This window comes from Ranitomeya imitator, chromosome 4, assembly GCF_032444005.1.
Source record: "Ranitomeya imitator isolate aRanImi1 chromosome 4, aRanImi1.pri, whole genome shotgun sequence".
NCBI classification, from domain to species: Eukaryota; Metazoa; Chordata; class Amphibia; order Anura; family Dendrobatidae; genus Ranitomeya; species Ranitomeya imitator.
The window spans coordinates 683,937,171-683,960,085 of NC_091285.1; the positions used below are offsets into that span (position 1 = coordinate 683,937,171).

Here is a 22,915-nt window from a genome sequence, read left to right on the forward strand (position 1 = left end):
CTTGGTAGTGCTTTCGGGCACGGGTACCTCCTGCTTAGTAACCGGGTTCCAGTAACGTCAGCTGGTCCTCGGTAGTTCCATTGGCTCTTGGACCTTCGGCTACCCATCCGGGTTCCAGTACCGTCAGCTGGTTCTCGGCAGTGTCTTTTACTCTTGTACCTTCTGCTCCCCATCCTGGTTCCAGTACCGTCAGCTGGTTCCGGGCAGAGCCTTTGGCTTAGGTGCCTCCTTCTGGGTATCCGAGTTCCGCCAACGTCAGGCGGTCCTTGGTAGTGCTTTTTAGCACGGGTACCTCCTGCTTAGTATGCATTCAAATTTCCCCAGAAATCTTAAAAGCAGTAGAAAGATCCAATCTTCCCTTCTGACATGAAAAGAAATTGAAAAGTGGCAAATTCAAGAAATTATCAACAAAAATACATTAAGGTCCCACCGAGATTTGAACTCAGATCACTGGATTCAGAGTCCAGAGTGCTGACCATTACACCATGGAACCACATGTACTCAGCCTGGCTAGTAGATGTAAATCAGCCAGCTGAGGTGATCAAAACTAAATCTCCGAGCATTAAAAAATACTCGATCACCCGAGCGTGTTCAGGAAAACCCGAACAACGAGTATATTCACTCATCACTAGTCGAGACCAATAAAGAGGAGCATAGTGAAGAAGAGTGTTGAATGGTGCAGAGAGATCCAAAGGAATCTACAAGGATTTTTATATGAACCAGGACAGAAGAGAGAGGATGTTTGATTAATTGAACCAGGTTACTTGGGCATGTCGGTATTATTTGGGTATTGTAAATTAGTACATTAGTTTGGTATAAGTTGGTATTATTATTTTTCTGGCATTGTTTGTGCACTGTATGGTGCCATTATTTGTTTTTTAATACTTGGGAAATGTAAACTTGTAATAGTTTGGGTTTGTATATTGTATTATTTGGGCATTCTATGTTGATATTTGTTTTGTTGGCAGTATAGGGACACTGTATTTTTAGTCTGTGTTGTGTATTTATTTGTGTGTATTGTATATTTGATGTGTTATTGTGTCTATTGTGACTAAGCATACTGCCCAGCAAGGGGAAGTCCTTCAGGACCCGGATTTCAGGGGACTCATGATTGGCTGGGGTCTGCATCTGGTGCTTGAGTTGGAGCTGAAGCGTTTGTTGCTGGGGCTTACGCTCCTGCTGACGTTCTGCAGCTTATGCTGACGTTCTGCTGATTCCGTTGCCTCGCGACATTCTGCTGCTGCTATGAGGATCTCATAGGAGGCCTTGTTACCTTCATTGAGTCAGGCCAGGACAGCTTGCAGGAGTGTATCCGAGCCTGCCTGGTTGGGGAGATGGGCAGGGGGTGAGCTGCACAATGCTGGACTAACCACCGGCAACTGGCTTCTTGGAGGGCCTGAGCTTGACTACCTCTCTGCCTGAGCAAAAAAAAATTTTCTCCTACTCCCCAACATCCATAGCATTGGCCATCTCCCTGGCTCTGCCCCTGGCCATCCTTGCAATCTTTGTATCACAAAGGGTCAGATAAATTCCCTTACATGCCCAATAGAGAAAAATGAATTCTTGTATGAGTTTGTAGTGTTATTAATTACAGGTGTGTATGATTCTTGCTCATACATGATAGCTGAGAGTCTGGTGCTGGCAACCAAGCAGGTTCCATGGTGTAATGGTTAGCACTCTGGACTTTGAATCCAGCAATCTGAGTTCGACTCTCGGTGGAACCTAAACTTTTGTTGACTTTCTTGGATTAGGTTATAAAACATCTCCATTAGTGATGAGTGAGTATACTCGTTACTCGAGATTTCCCGAGCACGCTTGAGTGACCTACGAGTAATTTTTCAGTGCTCCGAGATTTAGTTTTCATCACCGCAGCTGAATGATTTACATCTCTTAGCCAGCATAAGTACATGTGGGGGTTGCCTGGTTGCTAGGGAATCCCCACATGTAGGTATGCTGGCTAAGAGATGTAAATCATTCAGCTGCAGCGATGAAAACTAAATCTCCGAGCACTAAAAAATACTCGGAGGACCCCCGAGCATGCTCGAGAAATCTCGAGTAACGAGTATATTCGCTCATCACTAATCTCCATGTTAGGCTACTTTCACACTCGCGTCGTTTGCTGTCCGTCGCAATGCATCATTTTGGAGAAAAAATGTATCCTGCAAAGTTGCCCACAGGATGCGTTTTTTCTCCATAGACTTGCATTAGCGACGCATTGCGACGTACGGCCACACGTCGCATCCGTCGTGCGACGGATGCGTCGAGTTTTGGCAGACTGTCGGCACAAAAAAAGTTCAATGTAACTTTTTTTGTGCGTCGCGTCCGCCATTTTCGACCGCGCATGCGAGGCCGAAACTCCGCCCCCTCCTCCCCGGACTGCAGAATGGGCAGTGGATACTTTGAAAAACTGCATCCGCTGCCCACGTCGTGCAGTTAATTTCACAAAGTCCGTCAGTACGTCGGTACGTCGGCCAGACGCATTGAGACGGGCCCGTACCGACGCAAGTGTGAAAGCAGCCTAAGACTCTAGGGTGGATTCTCATTTCTTTTTTATGCTATGCACATAAAGGGCCAGGCCACCACTTCCTAGGCTGTGCATTTAGCCTTCCAAGGGCAGGAATTTAAACAGTCAGGCCTAGGTCCTGCTCTGCCTCCGTTTATTGAGGTCTGTTGGCACATGCAGAGGTTTTCCACTAGAGATAGGACCATCCAAATTGGGGGCACCTTGTCGCGGTGGGATGGCTTTTACTCTTCTTTGTATACAGCCAAAGGCCTGACAATGGATCTCGGGATGTTTTTGGCAAATGATCATTATTATGCTTCTAAGATAATAATATTTATTATTATTATTATTTATTTTTAGAGCGCCACGGATTCCATGGTCTGTACATGAGGAGGGGGTTACATACAAACACAAGTATAAATTACCAAGAACAAACTAACAATGACAGACTGGTACAGAGGGGAGAGGAACCGGCCCATGTGGGATTACAGTCTATACAATGTCCAAATGCATGTCTGTGCGAATTCTGAAATATATCAGCAACATAAAGAAATAAATAAGGAAATGTAAAAATGAAATATATTAAAATGTAAAAATAAAATTTAAATATTTAAAAGCATCTAATTAGTTTACAAAAATAAAATGTCCCAAATTGACGTGTTGACGAAAAAAAAAGAATCTGGCTTTCATAGCTATCGAACCTGCAAAAATGTAAACTATTAAAAGTTGTTTGTTTTTTAAATTATTAACGGTACATAATATGAAACATTATTTATAAAGGTTTGTTATTTTCCACTTTTAAACACTAGGTATAGACAACTGAAGGCTGTGCTGGGACAAATACGTGGACGGGCTTGATGATGGCAGGGCCGCCATCAGGGCATTACAGCCGTGACTGGCGTAAGGGGCCCGGTGAGCAGAGGGGGCCCGCATCGGGCCCCCTCTTACCTGCTCACCGGGCCCCTACCGGCAGCCGCAGGCTGAACCGGGCCCTTAGCGGCGGCCGGCGCTGCAGCTGTACGCTATTGACATGCGGGCCCGCGCCCGGACGTCAATAGTTAACAGCCGCCAGCCGCAGCGTGCAGGTCGCCGGCGTCTGACGTCATTGTCAGTCGCCAGCGAGTGCACAGTGCAGCTGCGTGGAGAGAGGAGCGCGGCAGGTAAGTAGAACTTTTTTTTTTTTCTATTAAGAGCGGCGATCGGGGGGGGGGGTTTGGGCAGAAGGCCGCTGGACACAGAGGGGGCAGAAGGCAGCTGGACACAGAGGGGGCAGAAGGCCGCTGGACACAGAGGGGGCAGAAGGCAGCTGGACACAGAGGGGGCAGAAGGCCGCTGGACACAGAGGGGGCAGAAGGCCGCTGGACACAGAGGGGGCAGAAGGCCGCTGGACACAGGGGGGCAGAAGGCAGCTGGACACAGGGGGGCAGAAGGCAGCTGGACACAGGGGGGCAGAAGGCAGCTGGACACAGAGGGGGCAGAAGGCCGCTGGACACAGAGGGGGCAGAAGGCCGCTGGACACAGGGGGGCAGAAGGCCGCTGGACACAGGGGGGCAGAAGGCAGCTGGACACAGGGGGGCAGAAGGCCGCTGGACACAGAGGGGGCAGAAGGCCGCTGGACACAGGGGGGCAGAAGGCAGCTGGACACAGGGGGGCAGAAGGCAGCTGGACACAGGGGGGCAGAAGGCAGCTGGACACAGAGGGGGCAGAAGGCAGCTGGACACGGGGGCAGAAGGCAGCTGGACACAGGGGGGCAGTAAAGCTGGACACAGGGGGGCAGAAGGCAGCTGGACACAGAGGGGGCAGAAGGCAGCTGGACACAGGGGGGCAGAAGGCAGCTGGACACAGAGGGGGCAGAAGGCAGCTGGACACAGGGGGGCAGAAGGCAGCTGGACACAGGGGGGCAGAAGGCAGCTGGACACAGAGGGGGCAGAAGGCAGCTGGACACGGGGGCAGTAAAGCTGGACACAGAGGGGGCAGAAGGCAGCTGGACACAGGGGGGCAGAAGGCAGCTGGACACAGAGGGGGCAGAAGGCAGCTGGACACGGGGGCAGAAGGCAGCTGGACACGGGGGCAGAAGGCAGCTGGACACAGGGGGGCAGTAAAGCTGGACACAGGGGGGCAGAAGGCAGCTGGACACAGAGGGGGCAGAAGGCAGCTGGACACAGGGGGGCAGAAGGCAGCTGGACACAGAGGGGGCAGAAGGCAGCTGGACACAGGGGGGCAGAAGGCAGCTGGACACAGAGGGGGCAGAAGGCAGCTGGACACAGGGGGGCAGAAGGCAGCTGGACACAGGGGGGCAGAAGGCAGCTGGACACAGAGGGGGCAGAAGGCAGCTGGACACGGGGGCAGTAAAGCTGGACACAGAGGGGGCAGAAGGCAGCTGGACACAGGGGGGCAGAAGGCAGCTGGACACAGAGGGGGCAGAAGGCAGCTGGACACGGGGGCAGAAGGCAGCTGGACACGGGGGCAGAAGGCAGCTGGACACAGGGGGGCAGTAAAGCTGGACACAGGGGGGCAGAAGGCAGCTGGACACAGAGGGGGCAGAAGGCAGCTGGACACAGGGGGGCAGAAGGCAGCTGGACACAGAGGGGGCAGAAGGCAGCTGGACACAGGGGGGCAGAAGGCAGCTGGACACAGATGGGGCAGAAGGCAGCTGGACACAGAGGGGGCAGAAGGCAGCTGGACACGGGGGCAGAAGGCAGCTGGACACAGGGGGGCAGAAGGCAGCTGGACACAGAGGGGGCAGAAGGCAGCTGGACACAGGGGGGCAGTAAAGCTGGACACAGGGGGGCAGAAGGCAGCTGGACACAGAGGGGGCAGAAGGCAGCTGGACACAGGGGGGCAGAAGGCAGCTGGACACAGAGGGGGCAGAAGGCAGCTGGACACAGGGGGGCAGAAGGCAGCTGGACACAGATGGGGCAGAAGGCAGCTGGACACAGAGGGGGCAGAAGGCAGCTGGACACAGGGGGGCAGAAGGCAGCTGGACACGGGGCAGAAGGCAGCTGGACACAGAGGGGGCAGAAGGCAGCTGGACACAGAGCGGGCAGAAGGCAGCTGGACACAGAGGGGGAAGAAGGCAGCTGGACACAGAGGGGGCAGAAGGCAGCTGGACACAGAGGGGGCAGAAGGCAGCTGGACACAGAGGGGGCAGAAGGCCGCTGGACACGGGGGCAGTAAAGCTGGACACGGGGGGGGGCAGAAGGCCGCTGGACACAGAAGGGCAGTAAAGCTGGACACGGGGGGCAGAAGGCTGGACATGGGGGGCAGAAGGCTGGACACAGGGGGGCAGTAAAGCTGGACACAGGGGGGCAGAAGGCTGGACACAGAGGGGGCAGTAAAGCTGGACACAGGGGGCAGTAAAGCTGGACACAGGGGGCAGTAAAGCTGGACACAGAGGGGGCAGTAAATCTGGACACAGAGGGGGCAGTAAATCTGGACACAGAGGGGGCAGTAAATCTGGACACAGAGGGGGCAGTAAATCTGGACACAGAGGGGGCAGTAAATCTGGACACAGAGGGGGCAGTAAATCTGGACACAGGGGGCAGTAAAGCTGGACACAGAGGGGGCAGTAAAGCTGGACACGGGGGGGGGGGGCAGAAAGCTGGACACGGGGGGGGCAGAAAGCTGGACACGGGGGGGCAGAAAGCTGGACACGGGGGGGGGCAGAAAGCTGGACACGGGGGGGGCAGAAAGCTGGACAGGGGGGGCGGGGCAGAAAGCTGGACACGGGGGGGGCAGAAAGCTGGACACATGGGGGGCAGAAAGCTGGACACATGGGGGGCAGAAAGCTGGACACATGGGGGGCAGAAAGCTGGACACGGGGCAGAGTGCTGGACAGAGATGGGGCAGAGTGCTGGACAGAGATGGGGCAGAGTGCTGGACAGAGATGGGGCAGAGTGCTGGACAGAGATGGGGCAGAGTGCTGGACAGAGATGGGGCAGAGTGCTGGACAGAGATGGGGCAGAGTGCTGGACAGAGATGGGGCAGAGTGCTGGGCAGAGTGCTGGACAGAGATGGGGCAGAGTGCTGGACAGAGATGGGGCAGAGTGCTGGACAGAGATGGGGCAGAGTGCTGGACAGAGATGGGGCAGAGTGCTGGACAGAGATGGGGCAGAGTGCTGGACAGAGATGGGGCAGAGTGCTGGACAGAGATGGGGCAGAGTGCTGGACAGAGATGGGGCAGAGTGCTGGACAGAGATGGGGCAGAGTGCTGGACAGAGATGGGGCAGAGTGCTGGGCAGAGTGCTGGACAGAGATGGGGCAGAGTGCTGGACAGAGATGGGGCAGAGTGCTGGACAGAGATGGGGCAGAGTGCTGGACAGAGATGGGGCAGAGTGCTGGACAGAGATGGGGCAGAGTGCTGGACAGAGATGGGGCAGAGTGCTGGACAGAGATGGTGCAGGATTGGAAACAGATGGGGCAGGATGGATACGATGGAGACAGATGGGGCAGGATGGGGAGATCATATGGGGTAGAATGGATACTCATGAGGGCAGGATGAGAGAACATATGGCTGGAGCCTGAAATGAGACACACGGTGGCCAGGATGGCGAATATTACCATAGGGGCTAATTAAGGGATATTATTATTGCAGTGATGTATTTATTTTATTTTTTGAGTATACTGTTTTAAATGGGGGGGGCGGTCCTGTTACTGTGTAGAGTGATACTATGTTGCCTTCTTCATGTGGTGTAATGTAGAAGTTGGGAAAATTAAGTAATGTGTTCTACAAGCGGAACTCGAGATAACTGTTTTATTTCCTGCAGAGACGAGTCCTGGCTGGATAAAGTGATGGCGGTCTGTGCTGGATGAAAGATGAAGGACTTCACCTAGAGACGTCACTGGTGAGTCAGTGTTACCTATACACTTACACTATACACTGTATACTATATACAGAGGTCCTGTGTACAATGTCACCAGTGATCACTGTATTATCTATACATTATATACAGAGCTCCTGTGTGTAATGTCACCAGTGATCACTGTATTACCTGTACACAGACACTGCTTACTAATTACAGATCTCCTGTGCATAATGGCACTGATGGTGATAGTATTGTGGGTTTTTTTTGTATTACTGATCAGTATTGTAGTATTCAGTCATTGTTGGTAATATGTGGTCTGGTCATGATGTGGAGGTAATATGTGGTCTGGTCATGGTGTAGCGGTATTTGTTCCTTGTATTTTATATTATTCGATCACTGTGGTGGTAATATGTCATCTGGTCATAGTGTTGTGGTATTTGTTCCTTGTATGTAGTATTATAGGTCATTTTAAAAATTGAAAAATAAATAAAAATATACCTAAATTGTATTGCATATTTTAACAAATATTTAGTAGGTTACAGTAGAGTAGGGCCCGGCCAAAAGTGTCTACCTTGTTGTGGTGGCGGCTTAAAAAATCTTTTGGCCAAAACAAAAGCTGCCGGCTATATGTGTGATCTGGTGATGGGAACTGTCAATGTGTGATAGGTGAGAAGTGGAGATTTTCCAAGAGAGAGTGGTGGGACTGTGGACAGTTCGTGGGGTGGAGCCTGGAGGCGGGGCTGGGGTGGAGCCTGGGCGGAGTTTCAAGGGGGCCCCGAAAATTTTGCCAGTATGGGGCCCCGAAATTTCTAGTGGCAGCCCTGGATGATGGTGCTGCTTGACTGTGGGCCACAACAGGTGCAGGGCTAGAGGCATCTTCACATGCACGGTGGACTGGGAATTGGCTTCTATGCAAACCAGTGGAAGAAGCAGTGTTCCCTGCAGACAGTGTTACTGGAGCATGGGGTTTGGCCCACAAAGTCGGGTGCTTTGCTGCCATATGCTTGATCATGCTGGTGATGATCAGGCTGGTAGTTTTGCTACCCCTGCTGATGCGGGCATGGCAGGTGCTGCAAATGGCCTGTTTGGGGTTATCGGCATAATCTTTAAAAAATAACCAGACTTGGGAAGATCTAAAAGTTGGAATGGTAACTTCCCTCATGTTGATGTTACGGGGAACAAATACACGCCTTCTGTGTGGGGCACAACACTGCTTCTTCCTTCCCCACGTGTGCTGCTGTCCTCTCTCTGCATGTCCTCCTGCCAGGTTAGGTCAGTCACTATGTTATCCACCACCTCGTCTTCCACATCTGCACTCTGCTCCTCCTCCTGACTTTCTGGCAATTGTGTCTCATCATCATCCACCTCTTGTGACATTTTCCCACATCACCTTTGTGTGACCGTGGCTGGTCGAAGCTTTGGGCATTGCTGCATGCGATCTCATCTGACCCCACTTCAAGTTGACCGGCTGAGAGTCCAGGATCTTTAAAGGGAAAACTGAACAGCTCTTCGGAGTGTCCAAGTGTGGGAGCACTTGTCTCAGGGCACTCGGCATGATGGGAGGAAGGAGGATCAAGGTGAGGAATATCCGGTCCACACTCAGGGTTACTCAGACTTGCCGGTGTGGAAGACATGGTGGTGGTGGCTAAGTGACTGCAAGCATTATCCGCTATCCAACCAACAACCATTTCACACTGCTCTGGCTTCAATAGTGGTGTGCTGTGATCCCCTAGAAACTGAGACAGAAAGGTTAAGCGAGAAGATGTGGGTATTTGTTGTGGCCCACTTTCAGCTTGGACACGGCCTCGTCCTCTGCATGCACCATCAGCTTCATGTCCACTTCCCCGTCCCTTGCAACTTGCCTTGCCCATTTGAAATGGACAACTGAACTATTTCAAAAGCTCAACACAAATGTATTTATTTGGAGCAAAATTATATCTGATCAGTATGCCTTCAAAGCTATGATGTTTTTAATCACAGATACTACACAGACACAGATAACAGACTGTATAATTATTTGTTCCGTTGTATGTGAAAATTTGAAAAAAAAAAAGTAGAACAAGCCTAGCACACAGAACTATGCTACTTATGCCTGCGAGACCACGATTCCACCACAGATACACCAGGCCTCAGCCTGACATAACAGACTGTATAAAATTTTTTTTCATTTTTTGTGAGTTTTTGAAAAAAAAAAGGAGTAGAACATGGCAGGAGGAAGGAGCAGGAGGCAAAACGCGTGTCGGGGTGATGGGACACCATAAGCACAAGGTAATATACTCGCTTCCTGCATTATATGATATCATGTTTCCACACTTGTCCACTAGAGGCGGTTGTTCGGATCACAGTTGTTTTGATCAGCATTTTTGCCAGAGTGAATAGAGGCCACTGCACCGTATAATATTACCTCTTCTAAGGTTATTATAGTATTGTCTGGGCATTGAAAGTTGGTCAAATTATGAGACCATTTGATGCAAAACTACCTTGCTGTGGAAGTTACTGTTTGGAATTAGGTACGGATTGATTTGTTATGTTTTTGTTGGCATTTTCTGAATGCAGCAGAGCTATTTTCTAGTATTAACTATATATCTTATAGAGTGTATATATATACATATATCCTTGTACTGAGGTGTCCCCTACGGTATTCTTTGCTTTTTAATTATGTAACTTTTTAATACTTATTAATAAATATTGTTTTTAATCGTTATTTGGGATCTCTTCTTCTTCTCACGTATAATTATGTGAGATTAGGTGTGATATAACAGACTGTATACATTTTTTTTATCTTTGGTGATTTTTTGATAAATAAAAATGAGTGGAACAAAACTAGCAGACAGAACTATGCAACTTATTCCTGTGAAGCTACAATTTTCCACCACAGATACAACAGGCCTCAGCCTGACATAACAGACTATCAAATATTTTTTTGTTTTTTTGAAAAAAAATTAAAAAAAAGTAGTACAAAGCTAGCACAAAGAACTAGGCTACGTATACCTGCAAGACTACAATTTTTCCACCACAGATACACCAGGTCTCAGCCTGACATAACAGACTGTATAAAAATGTTTTTTTTTTTCAAAAATTCACAAGAGTAGAACAAGGCTAGCACAAAGAACTAGGCTACGTATGCTTGCAAGACTACAATTTTTCCACCACAGATACACCAGGCCTCATCCTGACATAACAGACTGTATGACATTTTATTGGGGTTTTTTTTCTGAATTTTTGATTTAAAAAAATGAGTGGATCAAGGCTAGCAGACAGAATTATGCAACTTATGCCTGTGAGACTACGATTTTTTCACCACAGATACAACTTGCCTCAGCCTGACATAACAGACTGTATAAAAATGTTTTGTTCTTTTGTGAATTTTTGAAAAAATTTAAAAAAGAGTAGAACAAGGCTAGCACAAAGAATTATGCTACGTATGCCTTCAAGACTACAATTTTTCCACCACAGATACACCAGGCTCAGCCTGACATAACAGACTGTATGAAATATTTTTGGGGTTTTTGGTGAATTTTTGAATAAAAAAAAATAGAACAAGGCTAGCACACAGAACTATGGTACGTATGCCTGCGAAGCTATGATTTTTCCACCACAGATACACAAGGCCTCAGCCTGACATAACAGACTGAGCAAAATGTGGCCTTGATTTTTTGGGGTACAACTAAATTGTGTCAACAAGTTGGCTATGACACAAAAAAAATAAAAAATTTTGGCGCACTCACATATGATGCCGGGGACAAAAAAAATTAAAAATTATTAGATTTGCATGCTCTTCGATTAGAATGACCTGGCTGGACACCACCCACCGTCACCCAAAAACGTGGGAAGCTGTGACCCTATGGATACCCTGCCATGATATAACTACTCTCCTATCCCTGCCTATCGCGGTGGTTGGCACCCTAAGAGAGACCTGCGCATATGGCGCCCCCTCTCAACGTCGACTCTCCCAATTTACCTTTCCCTACAACGCCCTCATGTCTACAAAGGATAGCTGGAAAAAAGGAGATATATCTATGAAGATTGTATGAATTATCTTGGATATCTTGCAGGGCCAGGATAACTTCTAGGGTTAATATAAATTGTCCCTATGACCATGTCCTACCTATCGCGGGGGTTGGCACCCTAGAGTCCTTCGCATGTGGCGCCCCCACTCCACGGCGGCTAACCCTACTTGAAGACCCTATCAGATTTAGCGCCAACGGGGTATTGGAATGTTATTCTGGAGACAGCCCAACTAAAGTTTTACAAAAAACAGCTATATGAGTGTGTCTCGTTCAGTCCTAATGGCTGTAATGTTTTCAACATGAATATCCATCTAGTCTCCTTTTGGAGTATTTGTTTGTCCCAATCACCCCCTCTTTGTGGAGGCACTATCCTGTCAATTCCCACGAAATAAATTTTACTGGGGTTGCCCTCATGAAACTGATTCATGTGGGTTGCCACTGGGGTCTCTCTCTTGTTAGCAATGTCACGGAGGTGCTCGCCAACTCTCTTGCGGAACTCCCTTTTTGTCTTGCCTACGTACTCTAGGCCACATTCACAAGTGGCCTTATAAACGACCCCTTTTGTACGACAATTAATGAAGTGCTGAATTGTGTACGTGGTACCTGTGACATTGCTTATAAAGCTTTTAGAAGGTCTAATAGAGGCACAGCTTTTACATCTGCCATATTTATAACAGCCCTTTATCTGGTTTGTTGTTAAACCAAAGCTGTTTCCAGGGTCAAAATGGCTGTGAACCAATCTGTCACAAAGGGATTTACCCTTTTTATAGGTGATCTGAGGTACCGGTGGGACATATTTCTTTATGTCTCTATCCATCTGTAAGATCGGCCAGTGTCTTTGAAAGATTTCTCTGATACGATTTGCTCCATTAGAATACCTAGTGATGAAGCGTATAATATTCTCTTCATCAGACTTAGGCTTAGGTGTCAATAAATCTTTCCTTTCTTTTCTCAGAGATTCTTTATAGGCTCTATTCAGTACACCCTCCGGATAACCCCTTTCCAAGAACCGATTCTTTAAGTCCTTGGCTTGTTCCTGGAACATATCATTATTTGAGCAGTTTCTACTCACCCTAAAATATTGTCCCTTAGGGATGCCTCTTTTTAGAGGAGCGGGGTGGCTGCTTTCCCACCTGAGGAGAGAGTTTGTGGCTGTATCCTTTCTGTGTGTTTTTGTGATCAATTCGCCGTTAGGACGCTTTTCAATACGTATATCCAAAAATGTCAAGCTTGTGGTACTAGCTTCATAAGTGAAGTGCAGGCCCAAATCATTGATGTTTAGACCTTCAACAAAATTGCCAAACTCAGTGGCTCCTCCTCTCCAAATCACAAACACATCATCAATATACCTTAGCCACAAAATTATTTTCTCCTCAGGGTGGGTCAATGTGTCTCCGAAAACGACTGTTTCCTCCCACCAGCCCAGGAGCAAATTTGCATACGAAGGCGCACAAGGGCTGCCCATCGCAGTGCCCCTGAGCTGGTGGAAGTACTTACGGTCAAACCAAAAAACATTTCGGGTCAAACAAAATTCCAGGGCCTTTATGACAAAGTTATTGTGTATCATATATTGTGTACCTCTTGTGCGCAGATAATGGCTCACCGCCATTAGACCCTTGTCATGTGGAATTGACGAGTATAGTGCCTCCACATCAATGCTGCCAAGGATCATATCTGGGTCAAGGCAAACGTCCTCTAATTTAAACAAAAGGTCTGTGGTGTCCCGCACATAAGAATTCAAAGCTCCCACAAATCTTGTCAATGTAAATACCAAGTTTTTCAGTCAGACTATTATTGCCTGAGACAATTGGGCGCCCTTTCAGGGTATTTGTCCCTTTGTGAATCTTTGGAAGGCAATAAAAAGTTGGAGTTACTGGATACTTAGGTAACAAATAATCCCTCTCGTCCTTGCTCACTACTCCATCCCTGAAACCCTCTTCAATGATGGATTTCAGTTCACATTCAAATTGTTTAAGGGGGTTATGTGGTAGTATTTTGTATTTCTCTTTCCCCTCCAATAGTGAGAGACACAGAGTATGATAATTTTTTGTGTCCATTACTACCACATTACCCCCTTTGTCTGAGGGTTTTATGGTAATATTCTTGTCTTTTTCCAAATTACACAAGCAGTTCATTTCACTCCTAGACAGATTGTGAGAGTTCTTACTTTTTGTATCTGATATTCTCATGAGGTCTTCTGTGACCAAATTCAAAAAAATGTCAATAGAACTCAAATCTCCCATAGGTGGGGGCATACTGGAGCTCTTGTTCTTCAGTTTAGTAAAAGGCCCCAAACAGGGGCACTGCAATGGGCAGCCCTTGTGCACCTTCCTATGCAAATTTGCTCCTGGGCTGGTGGGAGGAAACGGTCGTTTTCGGAGACACATTGACCCACCCTGAGGAGAGAATAATTTTGTGGCTAAGGTATATTGATGATGTGTTTGTGATTTGGAGAGGAGGAGCCACTGAGTTTGGCAATTTTGTTGAAGGTCTAAACATCAATGGTCTGGGCCTGCACTTCACTTATTAAGCTAGTACCACCAGCTTGGCATTTTTGGATATACGTATTGAAAAGCGTCCTAACGGCGAATTGATCACAAAAACACACAGAAAGGATACAGCCACAAAGTCTCTCCTCAGGTGGGAAAGCAGCCACCCCGCCCCTCTAAAAAGAGGCATCCCTAAGGGACAATATTTTAGGGTGCGTAGAAACTGCTCAAATAATGATATGTTCCAGGAACAAGCCAAGGACTTAAAGAATCGGTTCTTGGAAAGGGGTTATCCGGAGGGTGTACTGAATAGAGCCTATAAAGAATCTCTGAGAAAAGAAAGGAAAGATTTATTGACACCTAAGCCTATGTCTGATGAAGAGAATATTATACGCTTCATCACTAGGTATTCTAATGGAGCAAATCATATCAGAGAAATCTTTCAAAGACACTGGCCGATCTTACAGATGGATAGAGACATAAAGAAATATGTCCCTCCTGTACCTCAGATCACCTATAAAAAGGGTAAATCCCTTCGTGACAGATTGGTTCACAGCCATTTTGACCCTGGAAACAGCTTTGGTTTAACAACAAACCAGATAAAGGGCTGTTATAAATGTGGCAGATGTAAAAGCTGTGCCTCTATTAGACCTTCTAAAAGCTTTATAAGCAATGTCACAGGTACCACGTACACAATTCGGCACTTCATTAATTGTCGTACAAAAGGGGTCGTTTATAAGGCCACTTGTGAATGTGACCTAGAGTACATAGGCAAGACAAAAAGGGAGTTCCGCAAGAGAGTTGGCGAGCACCTCCGTGACATTGCTAACAAGAGAGAGACCCCAGTGGCAACCCACATGAATCAGTTTCATCAGGGCAACCCCAGTAAAATTTATTTCATGGGAATTGACAGGATAGTGCCTCCACAAAGAGGGGGTGATTGGGACAAACAAATACTCCAAAAGGAGACTAGATGGATATTCATGTTGAAAACAGTACAGCCATTAGGACTGAACGAGACACAATCATATAGCTGTTTTTTGTAAAACTTTAGTTGGGCTGTCTCCAGAATAACATTCCAATACCCCGTTGGCGCTAAATCTGATAGGGTCTTCAAGTAGGGTTAGCCGCCGTGGAGTGGGGGCGCCACATGCAAAGGACTCTAGGGTGCCAACCCCCACGATAGGTAGGGTCATGGTCATAGGGACAATTTATATTATCCCTAGAAGTTATCCTGACCCTGCAAGATATCCAAGATAATTCATACAATCTTCATAGATATATCTCCTTTTTTCCAGCTATCCTTTGTAGACATGAGGGCGTTGTAGGGAAAGGTAAATTGGGAGAGTCGACGTTGAGTGGGGGCGCCATATGCGCAGCTCTCTCTTAGGGTGCCAACCTCCGCGATAGGCAGGGATAGGAGAGTAGTTATATCATGGCAGGGTATCCATAGGGTCACAGCTTCCCACGTTTTTGGGTGACGGTGGGTGGTGTCCCTTATATGGAAATTCCTTCCCTAAATCAGTCATTTTTCATTAATTTCTAATGACCCATACATTTTTGATTTATTTTTCAATTTATATTCTTTTCTGGTCCTCTCGTCCTTGCTTGCTAGCTCTCAGTGTCTCATTGACAAATGGGATTCTTTACTTGTATAAGGAGGCAACTTACCTATGTCCTCCGTAACTTGATGGTCATGTAGGTATGCTGAGAACTCTATGAATCATGCCAATCGGTGAACAGGATCAGTGATTACACTGTTTTTCCTGTTTCTAAGGTGCTAATCACATATGCGGCATAATGAATAAATAATTGAATTTGTGCTGTAGCATGAATAGGCACTTTAGGGGGCTAAAGAGTATGAACACATGCATTTATTTCCCATTTTTCTTCTTTATTAATGTCCGGCAGCAGTCTGCTCGCACATCCTGGGATATGCTTGTCCCTGTTACGGCGGTGCGCATGCGCCGCTGAGCGGGGATTCCCAGTGCTCAATGAAGCTGGAGCTGCCCGGAAATACAGGGGTAAGCTCGGTGTGCGCGTCACACGCCAGGTGGGCGGAGCCTATGTCAGCGCGGCATCGAGCTGATTCTATAAAGGACACAGAAGGGGAGACACGTAATGGCAGCAGCATTCTCCCCTGATGAATCCACAAGGAAGAAACGCATCGGGAGACGCTTCCTGCAGCACCACACTTTAAACACCAAGGGCCGGACATGAGGTGGATGATGAAAGAGGAACAGCTGGGGATGACTGAGTTGAACATGTGGTGAGATCTAACCAAGCATATGGTTTTTGCTGTATATCTGATCTCATGCATCACAGCGCTCCTGAGATAATATCCCACTATCATTAACCCTTTAGGGTGCCACAACTGAACCCATTAGGAAACACTCATAGAATTGTGAAATGAGCTAATATGTATCCCAAAAGTTATATGGATGGGTAATTGTACTTGATGGGCATCTTATAATGCTGCATGTGTGGTCTGCTACTCTGCACTGACGGTGTTCCAATCCAATGTATAGACATTTATATTTATATATGTCTAAGTGGAGTGATCATATGTGGAGTCTTGAAAAGTGTATGGGACACACCACACATGCACTCTTTTGTTCAGAAGCTATCCTGAGTAAAGGATCAAGTGCAAAAACTATTTTTTTGGTTGAATAGACACAGTCACAGATAGAAAACCCTATTGTAGGGGTGTATTCTGTGTCCATATACATATGCTTTGTTGGATTGTACAATTGTTGGCCCACATCTGGTGAGCCTATTAGAACAATTGCGGATTGGAAGTAATCTCTAGCACTGTCAGTGCTGCGGAGTATTTGTTATTTGTATCTGTCTGTTTTTTGTTGTTTGCCCCATTCTGTGAAGGTAATAGGGCACGTATCACGTTAGGGTTCCTATTTGTTTGTTTTATTATTATTTTGGTCTATACGAATGTGCCAATCATTGGCTTTTTTAATATACCTTATAAAGGTTACATTTTATCCATTCGCTAAATGCGGTAACAATTCTATTGGATAAGTACACCACGCTCTCTATATACTTATCATTGGCATGGCAGGATTTCTCAGCACAGGAATTGACACTAATCAGTGGGTTACGGAGGCAAGGGAGGTTTTCTTTGAGAGATCTTATACCCAGAAAAAATATGTTCCCTCATTCAATGCTGCATTTAAAGAGTTAACTAGGGTATATAAAGACCAAATAGCTTCCTGGTGGGAGGTACAAAGTTTAGACAACTACATAAAATCTGGCATTGTTCCTAGACATTTAAGGATCACCTTGGCACCGGGTTATCGGTACAAAAATCCCAGCTTACTAGCTAAATGGGAGAGGGAGGCCACGGCAAGCTCACTTAGATTGATGGGACTCTTGTTGGAAGAGGAAAAACAAAATTTGAACATTCTGAATGAATCCCTGAAAGAGCATATAGATATAACGAAGAAATTCTCTGCTGAACCTGAGTTCTCCAAAAAAGAAACTCAATTGCAGAACTTGGTAGAGAGATTTCAGTATCATTTGAAAGATAAAAAACATAAATTTTTTATAAGAGATCTTCAGGAGTTCAAAGACAATAAAGCTTATACTTTTTCTGCCAGCAGATTTCCCCGTAAAACAGAGACTGATATTTCATCTTCAGAAGCAGAGGTTTCGGACAGTGAAGGTAGATCTGGTGGACAGAGAGGGAGAGGAAAAAATAAGGGGAGAGGCAGTAACTGGGGACGTGGTGGTAACTTGTGTTGAGCGATACCGTCCGATATTTGAAAGTATCGGTAGGTATCGGCTGATATCCGAAAAATATCGGATATCGCCAATACCGATATCCGATACCAATACAAGTCAATGTGACACAAATATCGGAAGGTATCCTGTAATGGTTCCCAGGGTCTGAAGGAGAGGAAACTCTCCTTCAGGCCCTGGGATCCATATTCATGTGTAAAATAAAGAATAAAAATAAAAAATATTGCTATACTCACCCTCGGACGCGCCCTGGTTGTAACCGGGAGCCTTCCTTCCTAAGAATCAGCGCTTGAAGGACCTTTCGATGACGTCGTGGCTTGTGATTGGTCGCGGTAGCCTCATGTGACCGCTCACGCGACCAATCACAAGCCGCGACGTCATCGAAGGTCCTTCACGCGCTCATTCTTAGGAAGGAAGGCTCCCGGTTACAACCAGGGCGCATCAGAGGGTAAGTATTTCAATATTTTTTATTTTTATTCTTTATTTTACACATAAATCTTACTCTCGATACCGATTCCCGATATCACAAAAATATCGGAACTCGGTATCGGAATCCCGATACCGCAAATATCGGCCGATACCCGATACTTGCGGTATCGGAATGCTCAACACTAGTGGTAACAAAAGATCTCCGGTCAAGAGTAATTTTTTAGATCTAAGTTACCCACTCAGGAGTCGAACCAATCCCCCAACATAAATATGCAAGTAATAAATCTTTCCTCAAGAGTACTGTCAGAGACTGAAGTATCATTATTAAGCAAGGGCCTCTCTTTTGTACCTAGTTCAGATATGGATGTATTTGAGGTGATTAAAGATGTAAATTTATTTGTAAGACGCCTTAAGTGGAAAAAAAAATTTCTAAGGGAAGAGAGAAAACAATGTGCAGATTTGGGCATTGCAGAGGACTTATTGCAGGACGTTCGTCTATTGTTCCATCTAGGCGATGTAGACCCAAATATGGAAGGTTTGGGGCCTTTTACTAAACTGAAGAACAAGAGCTCCAGTATGCCCCCACCTACGGGAGATTTGAGTTCTATTGACATTTTTTTGAATTTGGTCACAGAAGACCTCATGAGAATATCAGATACAAAAAGTAAGAACTCTCACAATCTGTCTAGGAGTGAAATGAACTGCTTGTGTAATTTGGAAAAAGACAAGAATATTACCATAAAACCCTCAGACAAAGGGGGTAATGTGGTAGTAATGGACACAAAAAATTATCATACTCTGTGTCTCTCACTATTGGAGGGGAAAGAGGAATACAAAATACTACCACATAACCCCCTTAAACAATTTGAATGTGAACTGAAATCCATCATTGAAGAGGGTTTCAGGGATGGAGTAGTGAGCAAGGATGAGAGGGATTATTTGTTACCTAAGTATCCAGTAACTCCAACTTTTTACTGCCTTCCCTGCGCTTAGTAACCCGATATTTACCCTGGTTACCAGTGAAGACATCGCTGAATCGGCGTCACAAAATAGCGACAAAATAAAGGTCTGGACTTTCTGCTCCGACCAACGATGTCACAGCAGGATCCTGATCGCTGCTGCCTGTCAAACACAACGATATCGCTAGACAGGACGCTGCAACGTCACAGATCGCTAGTGATATCGTTGTTAAGTTGGCCAGCGTGACGGTACCTTTACAATAGGACATGACTGGTAATGAACAACAGTCATTACATCTGAGATTACACTGGTGTCCAGTAAGATAAGGGCTTTTACCTAAAGGCCCCTTCACACTCAGCGACGCTGCAGCGATACCGACAACGATCCGGATCACTGCAGCGTCGCTGTTTGGTCGCTGGAGAGCTGTCACACAGACCGCTCTCCAGCGACCAACGATCCCGAAGTCCCCGGGTAACCAGGGTAAACATCGGGTTACTAAGCGCAGGGCCGCGCTTAGTAACCTGATGTTTACCCTGGTTACCAGCGTAAAAGTAAAAAAAAACAAACACTACATACTTACCTACCGCTATCTGTCCCCGGCGCTCAGCTTCTCTGCACTCCTCCTGCACTGGCTGTGAGCACAGCGGCCGGAAAGTAGAGCGGTGACATCACCGCTCTGCTTTCCGGCTGACCGACGCTCACAGCCAGTGCAGGAGGAGTGCAGAGCACAGCGCCGGGGACAGACAGCGGTAGGTAAGTATGTACTATTTGTTTTTTTTTACTTTTACGCTGGTAACCAGGGTAAACATCGGGTTACTAAGCGCAGCCCTGAGCTTAATTACCCGATGTTTACCCTGGTTACCAGTGAAGACATCGCTGGATCGGTGTCACACACGCCGATCCAGCGATGTCTTCAGGGAGTCCAGCGACGAAATAAAGTTCTGGCCTTTGTTCAGCGACCAACGATCTCCCAGCAGGGGCCTGATCGTTGGTCGCTGTCACACAGAACGATATCCTTAACGATATCGTTGCTACGTCACAAAAAGCAACGATATCTTTAACGATATCGTTATGTGTGAAGGTACCTTAAAGAATCCAATTCTACTTTGATCTTATCACTTCACTGATTTTCTCACCCTGTCTCTGATTGGGTGACAGGTGTTTAAATCTCTTTCTATCATACTCAGCCACAGCTGCTGGTAATGCGTAACTACTGAGAAGTGCGGTAGATTCTTTACCTCATTAGATCTTTGTAGAAGTCTAATATTTTTACTGATTGAACTTTTCTGCTTCAAGTAATAAAAGTCTATATAATTACTATGTTAAGATTTAAGTCAGTTATTTTCTCACATAACCTACCTGACAAACCTGAACTCCAATAAGATGTTGGAAGATTAAGTAATTAATGTATTTATCACTCAATGCTGCTGATATCAAGGGGGGTATAATCTGGCATTAGGGGGTGTGAAATGGTCTAGGCCATAACATACCCGTGGAATAATCAAGCCTAGTCCACTTTAACCCCGGGTACAGTCTGGACTCATGGTATACTACGGTCTGTTACTCTGGCCTAAAACTACATCACTAAGATGCTGCAATTTCTTCTCCATCATGGTAATTCCTATGATATTTTATACAGTTGTGCAGGACTTAAACTGGATCCGCCATTTGAATCTTCATGTCATAAATCAATAGCAGATGTGAAAATAAGAAATATAAAATATCCTATCAGAGAAATCTACTTCTTTCTCCTCCTGAATGGTTGTATCACTCACATTTCATGGGTAATGTCTGAAACCTCTGTATTCAGTGAAGACTAGGGATGAGAGAACAAATTCGAGTGGAATTGAATTTGACTCGAATTTTACAAAAATCTGCATTCAGCAAAAAAGTAAATCACGTGAGCACATTTTGGAAACTATACCCCTCAAGGAAATTATCTAGTGGTGTGGTGAGCACCTTCTTTATCCTACAAAGGAATTTATGTAGGTGAGCAGAATATTGTGCCTCAGTACCACTGATTTGCCCTAAAAGGTTTTTTCAAGGGACAGACCCGAGCCTCTTGTTTGGTCTCATGCCACCTGTATAGAGACACCATTGTCGGTAATGTTGCTGAGGCCGGTGATCACGTCTACAAGAGGGTCTGCCTGGATCAGAATTTTCTCAGCACTCGGTAGTTGCAGCAGGAGGGAACTATGCAGAATGTGATATGAAAAACAACAATATGAATTACCCTGAGATAAAAGAAATACATATAACATAAGAACCTATTTTAAACAGTAGGTAATCTTTAGATGAAACACTCCCTTTAAACCACTGTACATATTATAACCTAAACCACATACACCAAGAAATTCTACAAAAATGATGATGAGATTCTTTATTTTCTTAGAAGATAAAGCTGCCCACTCTTCTTCACAAAAAGCCTCCAGTTCCTGTAAATTCCTGGCCTGTCTAGCAAGAACTGTGAGCTTGAGTGGTTCAATGATATCGAGGTCAGAAAACTGAGATGGCCACTCCAGAACCTTCACTTTCTCTGCTGTAGCCAATGACAGGTCAACTTGGCCTTATGTTTTGGATCTTTGTCATGTTGGAATGTCCAAGTATATCCCATGCGCAGCTTCTGGGCTGATGAGTTCAAATTTGCCTCCAGTATTTGCTGAAAACATGCTGCATTCATCTTTCCTTCACTTTGACCAAGTTTCCTGTGCATTTGTAGCTCACACATCCCCAAAACATCAGCGATCCACCTCCGTGCTTTACAGTAGGTATGGTGTTCCTTACATCATATGTCCTGTTTGACCTCTCTCCAAATTTAAGATTTATGGTTGTGGTCAAAAAGTTCAATTTTGATCTCATCACTCCAAATTACCTTGTTCCAGAAGTTTTGAGGCTTGTCTTTGTGCTGTTTTGCGTATTGTAGGCGAAATACTTTATGGCATTGGCGCAGTAATGGCTTTCTTCTGGCGACTCGACCTTGCAGTCCATTTTACTTCAAGTGCCTCCTTTTTGTGCATCTTGACACAGCCACCTCATGTTTTCAGACAGTCCTGTATTTAAGTTGATGTTATTTGTGGGTTTTTCTTTGCATCCCAAATAATTTTCCTGGCAGTTGTGGACAACATTTTGGTTGGTCTACCTGACCTTGTTTTTACAGAGCCCCTGATTTTCGATTTGTTATTCACAGGTTGAATGCTGCTGACTGGCATTATCAATTCCTTTGATATCTTTTTATATCCCTTTCGTGTTTTATACAGTTCAACTACATTTTCTCGTAGATCCGTTGACAATTCTTTTGCTTTTCCCATAGCTCACAATCCAGAAACGTCAGTGGCTGGATGAAAGATGCAAGAGTCTGTCTGGATCCCAGAAACTCACTCAGCTTTTATGCACACACTGCTTACAAGCAAGCAGGTCACAGGTGGGGATGTTACCTTTAGTAGCCATTCACAACCCATTTGTGTCAACTTCTGTGCATGTTATCAGGCCAAAATCAACAGGGTGTGTGAACTTTTGATTAGGGTCATTTGGATGTTTTGGGTTGTCATTATGGTTTAAAAAGAGAAAGCACAGTAGTCTGACAATAAATGGATTCACCCTACAACTAACCACGAGTGGATAAAAAGTTTTAGTTTTATCATTCATATTTATTGAAAAAAGGCCAAGAAAGCAAAAATTCTGCCGGGGTATGAAAACTTTTGAGCACAACTGTATGTACTCCATTGGTTTGTATTAGTCATGTGATCAGAAAAGCAACAGTGATTAGTCACCTTAATTCTCATCAGAAGTATTTTTCTTCCCAACGATCGGCTCCTGCAAAGACTTGTTTATTGATAGATCAGATTGTTTATGCCTTATCGGCAGCGCATCGCCACTTGTAAATCACGGAAGTGGGCAGAATCATCTTATTAATAATAATAATAATAATTTTATTTATATAGCGCCAACATATTCCGCAGCACTTTA

The 22,915-nt window shown here is 45.9% G+C and overlaps 2 non-coding genes across 2 annotated transcripts; one reads left to right on the top strand and one right to left on the bottom strand.

The window, feature by feature from the left end:
- Positions 1–421: 421 nt before the first annotated feature.
- On the bottom strand, positions 422–493 carry TRNAQ-CUG (transfer RNA glutamine (anticodon CUG)). The gene has a single exon. It is a non-coding gene; the product is annotated as a tRNA-Gln (tRNA).
- Positions 494–1,652: 1,159 nt separating this feature from the next.
- Positions 1,653–1,724, top strand: TRNAQ-UUG (transfer RNA glutamine (anticodon UUG)). Its single transcript has one exon. It is a non-coding gene; the product is annotated as a tRNA-Gln (tRNA).
- The last annotated feature ends 21,191 nt before the right edge of the window (positions 1,725–22,915 follow it).